Source organism: Gastrolobium bilobum, unplaced genomic scaffold (genome assembly GCF_033153095.1).
Source record: "Gastrolobium bilobum isolate Gb01-03AN ecotype WA unplaced genomic scaffold, APGP_CSIRO_Gbil_v1 utg322788, whole genome shotgun sequence".
Classification (NCBI taxonomy): domain Eukaryota; kingdom Viridiplantae; phylum Streptophyta; class Magnoliopsida; order Fabales; family Fabaceae; genus Gastrolobium; species Gastrolobium bilobum.
In genome coordinates this window covers 1-11985 of record NW_026898393.1, presented here as the reverse complement: position 1 = coordinate 11985, position 11985 = coordinate 1, and the positions used below count along the sequence as shown (strand labels likewise).

Genomic DNA, 11985 nt, shown 5'->3' with positions numbered 1-11985 from the left:
CCACCCCACACTCGCTAGTCGGGTTTAATGGGGAGTGGTTTTTTTGGTTTATTACCATAGTCCCTAAATAAAACCATGCCTCCTGGTTTTAACACAGTAAAACACTCTTTGATGTACCTTCTCTTGTTTGATGACAAGATATAAATCTAAATAAAGAACAGATGCTGCCTTGCACAAACAATAAATATTTAGTATATAAACACAGAAAACATTAAAATCAGTAAATCCGGTCCATTAGTATCAAGAAATTTCACCAGGCTATTTGGCAAGAGTATAACATGAGGCGTAAAAGAGGAATTGGAACAAATATGTGGTACACAGAAGACTGAAGTAAGCTCTGTCAAAAATTTACCATTAATAGAATCTACCAAGACACTGATAACTAGAAAGAAAAAAAATGAGTCTTGCATGACCAAAACACATTGGTCAATCAATCATCAAGAGAAATAGTGGTCGAACAAGCAAGATCTTGTTGGGAAACCATCCCTGTAAAAGAAGAAAAATATCTCATTACTTATTAAATCATACTTGTAAGAATAATAGGCAGAGATCAAATATCAAATATTTTGTGATCAAATACAAAGAGTTTATTTGATCCCATCAACTATTTACGTATAACAATCGGAGTTCATGAATGGCTTTGTATCTCTAGCACTTCTGATTTTATTTAATAAAGGGGTAATGTGACATTCTGATTTAAGTTCTGTAACTTATATCTTGAAACTCGAACTATTACTTAAGTTTTAACAGTAATATAAATGCCCCATTACAATTTTGCAACTGTCTCTAAAGTAAATTTTGTTCTGAAACTATAATTTGAATCCATGACACAAAGTCAGGTCTCTTATACCTTCTCTAGGTCTGATATTTCAAACCGGAGCAATCCCAATCCATCCAAAGCTTTCAGAAATGTTTTAACATTCTCTCATTGTGATGGCAGAGTATGACCATCTTCATTAACCTAACAAAGAGAATCCAGAGTGAAAGGTATATCTAAAATCAAGTTGTCAATTAATAGTTTGAGCTAATTAAAAGGTTAAAAAGTGTTACCACATTCGCGAAACCAGGTCGTAGCTTGTTCAGTATCTGGCACAAAACTGTGCCATGGCTCAAGCACGTTCTTAAGTCATCATCCGTGATATTTATTGGAAAGTACAATGAAGGAAGAAGAGTAGTTAACCACTGAACCAAAAGTAATCGATGTTTGGCTGAAAATATTCAAATAGAAAGATATTATCATCACATGAATGAACACATATAACATGCAAATTACAAAGAGGTCAATACCTTCCACCTCACCATGAATGGATACTAAATACCCATTTTCATTAATTCCATTGAAAATTTTGTTATGAACTATTCTTTTTCTTTACTTCATTCTGTAATGATGCAAAACAATATTTGTTTTCTTCTGTCTTTACTTCCTTTTCGACCTGCAAAGTCAAATAATAATTAGCAAGTAATATATTTAAACATTATTTGTCAGTGTGATCTATTCATTCAACTTGATTATAGAATACATATTACTAGCTTGCTATGCATATATCAATCTGGGTTATATAAGTAATTTTCATTCTTTGTTTCCTTATTTGTGCACATGCATGTCTGCACTATAAGGTTATCTTTCAACGAGGTTGTCTTATAAGCATAATGTGCTTGCAAATTTGCACCAGATTCATTTTCAAAATGGATTATATTTTTTAATCTTTGGCTTGTACTCAAACTTACTATTTTGGAATCTTATAAAGCTTTTCGAGAACAAAATATATTTCTGCTTTAGCAATATGCTAAGGATGTAACAATTGCCTATAGGGAAGATATGGGTTGATATTGGGTACTCTTGATTCCTTCCCCTGAACTTCCATGCAAGTGAGGAAGCATTCTCTCCTTTCCTTTTATACTCTCATTCACTAACAAATACATCATAATTTTTGATCAAATACAAAGCCATGTCAATACAGCCAGAAATAATCTCTATATCAATATCAAACATCAAGAGATCAAATAACAGCAAAAGGTTTTTTCCACTAGGCAGGGTCGAAACCCAAATCTTTAGAAAGGTCATCATTGTTGCAACAGCATTGCTATGATTTCTAACTAAATGCAATGTATAAACATAATGATTACAGTAGGCTCCAGCAATTATGTCTGACATTTTGTGAAGGACTCCTTCAACAATGCACTTTGATTAACCGTGCAATAGTTTTGGTTCTAGTGGTGAAAACCAAGAAAAAAGCAACTTTGTACAAAGCACATATCACACAATTAAAAAAAAAAAAGTGAAGAAACAGCAACACCAACTTTAGAAGCATACATACCAATTATATATGCGTTCTTCAGCGGCAAAGTTGAAAGATTTGGCTATCTCAGATTCTCAGGACACCATTCTCTGACACAGCAACTGAAATATTTCAAAACAAAAAAGAAATCCTAATCACTCAAATATTAAGTTTTCAGAAAAATTAAGAATAAGAAGCTTTTATGGAGTAGCAATAGTCACAATTGGACAGCATAAGAGGAAAATTAGGTGGAAGCAAGGAGAACTTGCAAAAAGACGAGGTGAGATGGTTGAAGCGGCAGCGAGAGAGTGTAATGCGACACTGGCACGTGTAGAAGAGAAGAGGGTTGAGTATATTGCAAGCGGAGAAGGGAGAAATTGGAATATTGAAGTTAGGGTTGCAAATTAGCTACCAAGAGTAGAAGAGAAGAAGGTTGAGTATATTGCAAGCGGAGAAGGGAGAAATTGGAATATTGAAGTTAGGGTTGCAAATTAGCTACCAATAGTTTCACATGATGCTCCCTCTCACGACATCGTTTGGAGTAAATAAAAACAATTTAAGACCTGTTGTAAATATTAGAATTAGTATTCTATTTATTTATGAGTTTTATAATTCTCATTCAACATGAGAATTAAAATTTTTCTACACACTCTTCGATTTCCGTGCTGACGTGGGTCATGTAACTTGAGATTTTAATTCTCATACTTAGAAGTTAGGGTTGCCTTAAGATATGGGTCGCACATACTTTTTGTCTCTACAACATGAGATTTTAATTCTCATGTAACTTGAGAATTATAAAACCCTTTATTTATTTATAATAGCTAGAATACTCTAGAAGTGTATTTTGGGCTTAGCCCATTAGGTCTTTCAGTACTCTTTATACAGTGAGCTCTTGTATAGATTTTATACATTTCAATAATATACAAAACTTTTTTTCTAGTTGGTATCAGAGCTATCGATTCTGAGGGCTCTGCTTCCGCAAATCACCGCCTTTAAAAAAAACCAAACCCTATTTGCCTCTCGCCGCAACAAAGCTGCCGCCGGAAGAAAAAAAAATTTGGGGACCTTTTGGACAGTGACGACCTTTGTTTCACTCCATTTTCTCATATCTATCATTCTACGCAGGTTTCTTTTTCATCGAACGACCGAAACAAAAAAAAAAAAAAAAAATTGTTCACGGTATTGTTCATCGTCACTGTTCACGCGCACTGTTCACAAAAAAAAAAAAAACAGAAGAGAGATTTATCGCTACCGGCCACTGGAAGAATTTTTCAAGCCCTTATTATGTCGAACGTTGAAGATACTCCAACCAGACAATCATCTGGTACACGTTCGATGGCTATTCTTTCTCCAAATGACCTTCCTCCTCTTCATCAGAATTACCGTCTTAATGGGAAGAATTATTTGCAATGGTCCCAGCTTGTTCATACCATCATTAAAGGGCGTCGTAAAATTACTCATCTTGAAGGACCTGTTCCTGCAAAAACAGATCCAAAATTTGCTGACTGGGATGACGAAGACTCTCTTATTATGACGTGGCTATGGAACTCTATGACTCTTAAGGTTAGTCAACATTGCATGTTCTTACCTACTGCTCTTGAGACCTGGAATGTTCTTAGACAGACTTATTCAATGAAGCAAGATGTTGCCACCTGCTATGATCTGAGGAATAAGATTTTTTCTACCAAGCAAGGCTCTTCCTTTGTGACAGAGTATTATGGCATTTTGAATGCACTGTGGATTGAGCTTGATCAATACAGTTAAATGTAAAAGAATACGTTGTGTATTGATCTGTGTCAGGGAGTTACAATATATAGAGACCCTAATGGGCTTAAGTGTAAGGCCCAAACCTAATCCAAACCTAATCCTAATACAGTCAGAATACAGTCAGACTATTTACGGATAAGACAGAATCCAATCATATCTAATCAAATCTAATCATATCATATCTAATATTCTAACACTCCCCCTCAAGCTGGTGCGTATATATTATGAGCACCAAGCTTGTTACAAATGTATTCAACCCGAGGACCTCTAAGAGCTTTAGTGAAAACATCTGCTAGTTGATTAGATGAGTTGACAAAAGCTGTCTTGATTTCTCCTGACTGAATCTTTTCCCGAATGAAGTGACAATCAATCTCTATATGTTTGGTCCTCTCATGAAAAACAGGATTAGAGGATATATGTAGCGCAGCTTGATTATCACAGATGAGTGTCATGGGTTGTTTCTGTTCACAAAGATGAAGCTCCTGAATCAACTGCTTTAACCAGATCAACTCACAGGTAGTATTTGCCATTGCACGATACTCAGCTTCTGCACTAGATCGGGAAACAACAGGTTGTTTCTTGCTTTTCCATGAGATTAAGTTTCCTCCGAAGAAGACACAATAACCAGAAGTAGAGCGTCTGTCCGAGGGTGATCTTGCCCAATCGGCATCTGAGTAACCACAAATTTCTGTATTTCCCTGATCCGAATACAACAAACCTTTTCCTGGTGCTCCTTTGATGTATCGGAGGATCCTCACAGCAGCATCCCAATGTGAATCACAAGGGGAATCAAGGAACTGATTGGCCGTACTGACAGCGAAAGAAATATCTGGCCTAGTCACAGTAAGATAATTGAGCTTCCCAATCAGCCTTCGATAACGTCCAGGATCAGATAACGGCTCCCCCTGTCTGGGCAATAACTTAACATTAGGATCCATTGGTGTATCAACTGGTTTACACCCCAACATACCAGTCTCCTCTAGGATATCCAAGGCATACTTCCTTTGACAGATAGAAATGCTCTATCTAGATTGCGCCACCTCAATTCCCAAGAAGTAACGCAGCTTCCCAAGGTCCTTTGTTTGAAATGCACTGAATAAATGTTGTTTTAATTGATGGATTCCGTCTTGATCACTTCCGGTGAGGATGATGTCATCAACATAGACTAACAAATAGATGCACTTGTTAGGAGATGTAATCCTATAGAATACAGAATGGTCAACTTTACTGCGAATTAGGCCAAACGCCTGTACAGCAGAACTGAAGCGACTGAACCATGCTCGAGGAGACTGCTTGAGACCATATAAGGATTTTCGAAGACGACATACCTTCCCAGACTCCCCCTGAGCAACAAAACCAGGTGGTTGCTCCATGTAAACTTCTTCTTGTAAATCACCATGAAGAAAGGCATTTTTGATGTCAAGTTGAAGGAGTGGCCAGTGACGAACAGCAGCAAGGGCAAGAAATAGGCGGACGGACGCCATCTTAGCGACTGGAGAGAATGTATCGCTATAATCAAGGCCAAAGATTTGAGTAAAACCCTTGGCAACTAGGCGTGCCTTGAGATGATCAACATGGCCATCAGGTCCAACTTTCACAGTAAACACCCAGCGACAACCAACTATAGACTTCTCTGGAGGAGCAGAAACAAGGTCCCAAGTGCCATTGGTATGAAGTGCGGTCATCTCATCAAGCATCGCTTGGCGCCATCCTGGATGGGAAAGTGCTTCACCTGTGGTCTTAGGAATAGAAACAGAAGAAAGACTAGAAACAAAGGTGAAATGAGGAGGAGAAAGGCGATCATAGCTCAAGAAGGTATAAAGAGGATAAGGGTTACGAGTAGTACGTGTACCTTTTCTTTGAGCAATGGGAAGAGCCTCTGGTGAAGGATCCGGAGGGGAAGAATCAACTGCAGAGGGCAATGAGTCAGCAGGGGTCGAGTCGACTGGAGGTACTGTCTTACGACGCTGATAAGTGAGAAGTGGACGGTCCTTAGGTACTGGAGCAATAGGTGATGGCTTATCTGGAGTAGAAGCACCTGCATCTGGCAAAGACAAGTCAAGAAAAGGAACAGGAAGAACATGATCAACCTGTGACAATGGAGATGGGATAGAATTAAAGGGTTGTTGATCAAAAAAGGTGACATCCGCGGAAACTAAGTAACGCTTGAGGTCAGGAGAGTAACAGCGATAACCCTTTTGAAGACGAGAATAACCAAGAAAAATGCATTTAAAGGCTTTGGATGTTAACTTATCCTTACCAGGAGTGAGATCATGAACAAAACAGGTACAACCAAAAACATGTGGGGATAGAGGAAAGAGAGGAACATCTGGAAACAATAAGTTATGAGGAATATCATTATTAAGCACAGATGAAGGCATGCGGTTGATGAGAAAGCAAGAAGCAAGGACTGCATCAGCCCAGAAGTGAAGAGGAACATGCATGTGAATAAGAAGAGTCCTGGCAATCTCAATGAGATGTCTATTCTTACGTTCAGCTACTCCATTTTGTTGTGGAGTGTGAGGACAAGTGGTTTGGTGTAAAAGTACCCTGTGTGGCTAAGAAGTGAGAAAAGTCAACAGAAACATACTCCTTAGCATTATCACTACGTAAAATACGAATAGAAGCACCAAATTGAGTATGAATTTCAGCAGAAAACTTTTGATAAATAGAAAACAACTCAGAACGGTTTTTCATTAAATAAATCCAAGTACAACGGGAGAAATCATCAATAAAGGTGACAAAATACCGAAAACCTAAAATAGACACACTACGACTAGGACCCCAAACATCTGAATGAATAATTGAAAAAGGAGCATCAGCTCGTTTATTGACTCGATTAGCAAAGGAGGAGCGTATGTGCTTTCCTTGCTGACATGACTGACAATCTAAAGTTTGAAGACCGGATAAAAGAGGAACCATCTTTTGCAATTTCGCAAGACTAGGATGCCCGAGACGACTGTGGATGAGCTGTGGAGATTCTGTGAGAGAACAAGCAACTGAAGGACTCGGCACATCAAGGTAGAACAGACCCCATGACTCACGGCCCACTCCAATCATCTTCCCCGTACCCGGGTCCTGCACAGAAACAGAATGGTTTGAGAATGTGACAATACAATTAAGAGAATTGATCAATTTACTAACCGATATTAAATTATAAGGGATGTGAGGAATGTAATAGACAGATGTCAAGGTCAATGAGGAGGTTGGACAGATTTGTCCAATCCCATGAACGGGGGCCTTAGTTCCATCAGCAAGAGTAAAAGAGGGTAAATTATTAGAATATGTAAGGGAAGAAAAGAGTTCCTTATTACCACAGAGGTGATCACAAGCAACAGGATTACCAGTTTCTGAACCTGGCAAATATCCAAGGACCAAGTGATGCAGAATTTACCAGTTTCTGAAGCAGAGGCCTGAGATTGAGGAGAGGACTTCCTGAGAAGGGCCTGGAATGCTGCATATTCTTCAGAGGAGAGAGAGACTGAACCATTTGAAGCAGTATGCGATTGAGCTACATTAGCAGCAAAAGAAGGTCGCATGTGAGGATACTTGGTGTAGCAGCGTTCCTCATAATGACCAAGTTGCTGACAGTAATGACAACGAGGTCGCTGACCACGTCCGACTGGACCTCCTGGGCCTCCTGGGCTACGTCCTCCTGGGCCCCGGCCTCCTGGGCCTCTACCACGACCACGTCCACCTCCAATATGCCCGCGAAAATCAGTACGGGAAACTAGAGCAGTAGAATCAACAGCAGAAGACGATGCAGGAGCAGATTTCTTATTCAAATTCAGAAGACGCTGATACGTCATGGATAGATCAGGCTCCCCACTAGTCAAGATAGTATCACGAACATTATCATATTCTTCGGGAAGGCCAGAAAGTGTGGCAACCATAAAGAGACGTTCCACCTGTTTTCGATATGCAGTAGCATCAGTAGGGTAAGGCAGCATATCCAAATATGCCTGCATCAAAGAGCGACTCTTGCCAATATATGTCTCCATCTGAATGTCGGATGATTTGCTCAATTCCATAAACTGAGAGATGATGAAATAGAGCTGCTGAACATCATTAGTGTAGAGGTTTTTTGCTTCCTCCCACACTTCAGTGCAAGTTTGAAATGAATAAAAGATATCCAAGACAATCGGATCAATGGATTGCCAGAGGATACTCAGAAGTTGGTTGTCAATCTTTTCCCAATCAGACTTGTCCTCCTTAGGGATATCAGTAGACTTAGTTGTGAGATGGTTCCCATATCCTTGTCCAAAGAACCAAACTCGAACAGAGGTGGCCCAGTTCTTGTAATTAACAGATCCCTTCAATTTTGAAGAGGTAATGGACCCAATATTGGTAGAGATGATATTGAGAGAATTTCTCAAAGGAGGAGATGGAGACTTGACCTCCGAATGAATTGGAGGGTTTGCTGCCATAGTATCAAATCACAAAGATACAAACCGAATAAAGAGAAACGAACCTGATCACCAATCAAGAAGAGGTGCGCACAAAAAGTCAGACCCACAAAGAACCAACCACAGATCCAGAAAGAGGAGGAGAAGACGAGCTTCTCTGTCCAAGACCGGCCGGAAAAAGCCGCCGGAATAGTGCTCACGCGCCGGCAGAAGGTGGCGCGTGAAGCCCACGCGCAGAGAAGACTGGAGGCGCGTGAGAGCGCGTGACAACTCCGATGGTGGCCGGACTTCCACAGAGCAGGTCGCCGGGAGGAGAGGGTTCTGTTCGCGTTCGTTCCAGACTGAAAACTCGCCGGAAAAGTACTCCGGCAGCCTGAACAGTGGCTGACGGTGGCTGATGGTGCTCCGGTGACTGTGGACACGTGCAGAAGATGCCTGGAGAGGACTTACAGCCTTTGATATCTTACCGGAAGGACGCACGGCAAAGAAAAGATGACTCCTAAGCAGTGGGCTTAGGTTTTAAAGCGAAGAACAAGATTTCTAAGCAGAAGCGAGGGTTCCCAGAACGAAATAGCTCTGGTACCAAGTTAAATGTAAAAGAATACGTTGTGTATTGATCTGTGTCAGGGAGTTACAATATATAGAGACCCTAATGGGCTTAAGTGTAAGGCCCAAACCTAATCCAAACCTAATCCTAATACAGTCAGAATACAGTCAGACTATTTACGGATAAGACAGAATCCAATCATATCTAATCAAATCTAATCATATCATATCTAATATTCTAACAAATACCAAAGCTTGAAGATGGAGTGTAGCAAGGATGCAGCCACTCTGGCCACCTCTATTGAAAGAAGTCGGATTTTTGACTTTCTTTGTGGGCTCAACTCAGAGTATGACCCTATCCGGGTTCAAATTCTTGGTAAGGAAAAATTACCTCCTCTTTCTGAAGTTTCTCACACTGTCAGGGGTGAAGAAAGTCACAGGACTGTCATGATGGATACCAAAGTATCTAAAGGATCTATTATGCACTCATTTAAAGTTACTACTCCAACTCCTTCTAATTCTGAGCCCACTGACGGATCTGCTATGGTCTCAACTAAGCCACCACCAAGGTCTTTTCCTCCTAAGCCTAGTAAAGAGGGGCGTTGGTGTAACTATTGTAAAGACCAGGTCACACAAAAGAGGTTTGTTACCGTCTTCATGGAAAGCAACAAGTTCAGGAGAAGTTTGGTAAGTCAACCTCACGTGGTCAGTCCTTCTTTGCCCCCTCAGACATTTCTCCTGTTAATGAGACCTCATAGATGCCCGGTGAGTTTACTACTATTCGTCGTGAGGAATTGGAACGGCTTAGGTCCGTATTTGAATCTGTCAATAAACCTTCTGGTACTGGTTCTTTGGCTATGACTGGTAAGAACTCATGCACTCATTCTTTTGTTGTTTCTTGTACTGATTTCAAAACTTCATGGATTGTGGATTCTGGTGCTACTAATCATATGACTTGCTGCACTGACCCTTTTTCTGTCTTATAATCCTACTGTTGGTATCCGTACTATAGTTGTAGCTGATGGATCACATACATCAGTTGCAGGTTCTGGTAACATTAAAATCCAACCTCCTTGTGTCTCAAGAATGCTTTCCATGTTCCCCAACTTTCTACCAATCTCCTTTCTACTCATAAGCTTACTACAGATTTGAATTGCACTGTAACCTTTTTCCCTACTCATTGTGTTTTTTAGGATCTCACCACGGGGAAGACGATTGGAGTTGCTAAGGAGCAGGATGGGTTGGATTATCTGGTTCCAGACTTTGCTGCAGAAGGTACCAAGGATCAGACTTTGATGACTCGTCAGTCTACTTCAGATTCTCTTATTTGGCTTTATCATAAGCGCTTGGGTCATCCTCCTTTTAGTTTACTTAAGTCTATGTTTCCGTCTTTGTTTTTGTCTCAGTCTGTTAAGTCTTTTAATTGTGATGTCTGTCAGTTTGCAAAACATCATCGTGTATCCTTTCCTTCTAGTAAAATAAAAAGTATTGAACCATTTACTATTATTCATTCTGATGTTTGGGGCCCTTCCAAAGTCCCTAATCTTTCTGGTGCTAAATGGTTTGTCTCTTTTATTGATGATTATACTCGGATAACATGGATACTTTTTATGAAAGATAAGGCAGAAGTGACACAGTTGTTTATTCATTTTTATTATATGATAGAAACCCAATTTGGTAAAAGTATCAAACGCTTGAGATCAGATAATGGTACAGAATATGTTAATCAGCGTCTTTCCCAGTTTATTAGAGACATAGGAATAACTCATGAGCTCACATGTGTGGATACCCCTCAACAGAATGGGGTTGCTGAAAGGAAAAATCGGCATTTACTTGAAATCACTAGAGTATTGTTGTTTCAGACTTCTGTACCCAACTCTTACTGGGGAGAAGCTGTATTAATTGCAGCTTATTTGATCAACCGTTTACCCTCCCGAGTCCTTGGCCATGTAAGTCCTGTTGATCTCATGACTTCTTTCTTTCCTTCTGTTCCTATTATGAAGAGTCTCCAGTCTCGTGTCTTTGGATGTGTTGCCTTTGTCCACGTCCATAAACAGCATCGGAGTAAATTAGAACCTAGAGCCCTTAAGTGTGTCTTCCTTGACTATACTCCCAACAAGAAAGGGTACAAATGTTATCACCCTCCAAGTCGTAAATTCTGTCTCTATGGATGTTAGCTTTCATGAATCTGAGTCCTACTTTCAACACCCTCATCTTCAGGGGGAGAACAGTAAAGAAGCTTCATCCATTTTCTGAGTCTGAGTCTCCCTTTCTGTTGCCTACACCTATTACCCAAGTTGAGAAAGAAGACTTTGTTGCTGAGACTGAAAATAGATCTGAATCCTCATGTGATATGCCTCCTATTGATCGACAAAGAATACGCAAAGTTGGGACACCTGAACTAGTGTATCAAAGGAAGAAACAACCCACACTACTCCACCAGCAACTGCAATCGCCTGAACCACTGGTAAGTACTAAATACACTCATTCTTTTATTCCTGAGCCTGAGCCTGATATTAATTCTGATGACTTACCCATTGCTGTAAGGAAAAGGAAAAGATCCTGTACCCAACATCCTATTTCTCACTTTATTTCCTCTAAGAATCTCTTTATGCAGCATAGAAGTTTTATTACAGCACTTGACTCCATTTCAATCCCGAAATCAGTACATGAAGCATTAAAGGATCATAATTGGGTTCAAGCCATGCAGGATGAGATGAATGCGTTGGAGAAGAATAATACATGGGAAGTTGTTGACAGGCCAAATGGAAAAAGGACAGTAGGGTGCAGATGGGTGTATACTCCAAAGTATAATTCTGATTGGAATCTTGAGAGATATAAAGCTCTTCTGGTAGCTAAAGGGTTCACACAAACCTATGGTATTGACTATGAATAAACATTTTCTCCAGTGGCCAAAATGAATACGGTAAGAATTTTATTATCTCTTGCTGCTCATTTTAATTGGGATTTGAAACAATTTGATGTGA

General features: G+C 39.9%; 1 long non-coding RNA gene across 1 annotated transcript; it reads right to left on the bottom strand.

Annotated features, from left to right (window-relative positions):
* Positions 1-235: 235 nt before the first annotated feature.
* LOC133315710 (uncharacterized) lies at positions 236-1422 on the bottom strand. Its single transcript, XR_009752118.1, has 4 exons — positions 1288-1422; positions 1051-1208; positions 851-961; positions 236-486 (listed from the first exon to the last, which is right to left on the bottom strand). It is a non-coding gene; the product is annotated as an uncharacterized LOC133315710 (long non-coding RNA).
* Between the last annotated feature and the right edge of the window lie 10563 nt (positions 1423-11985).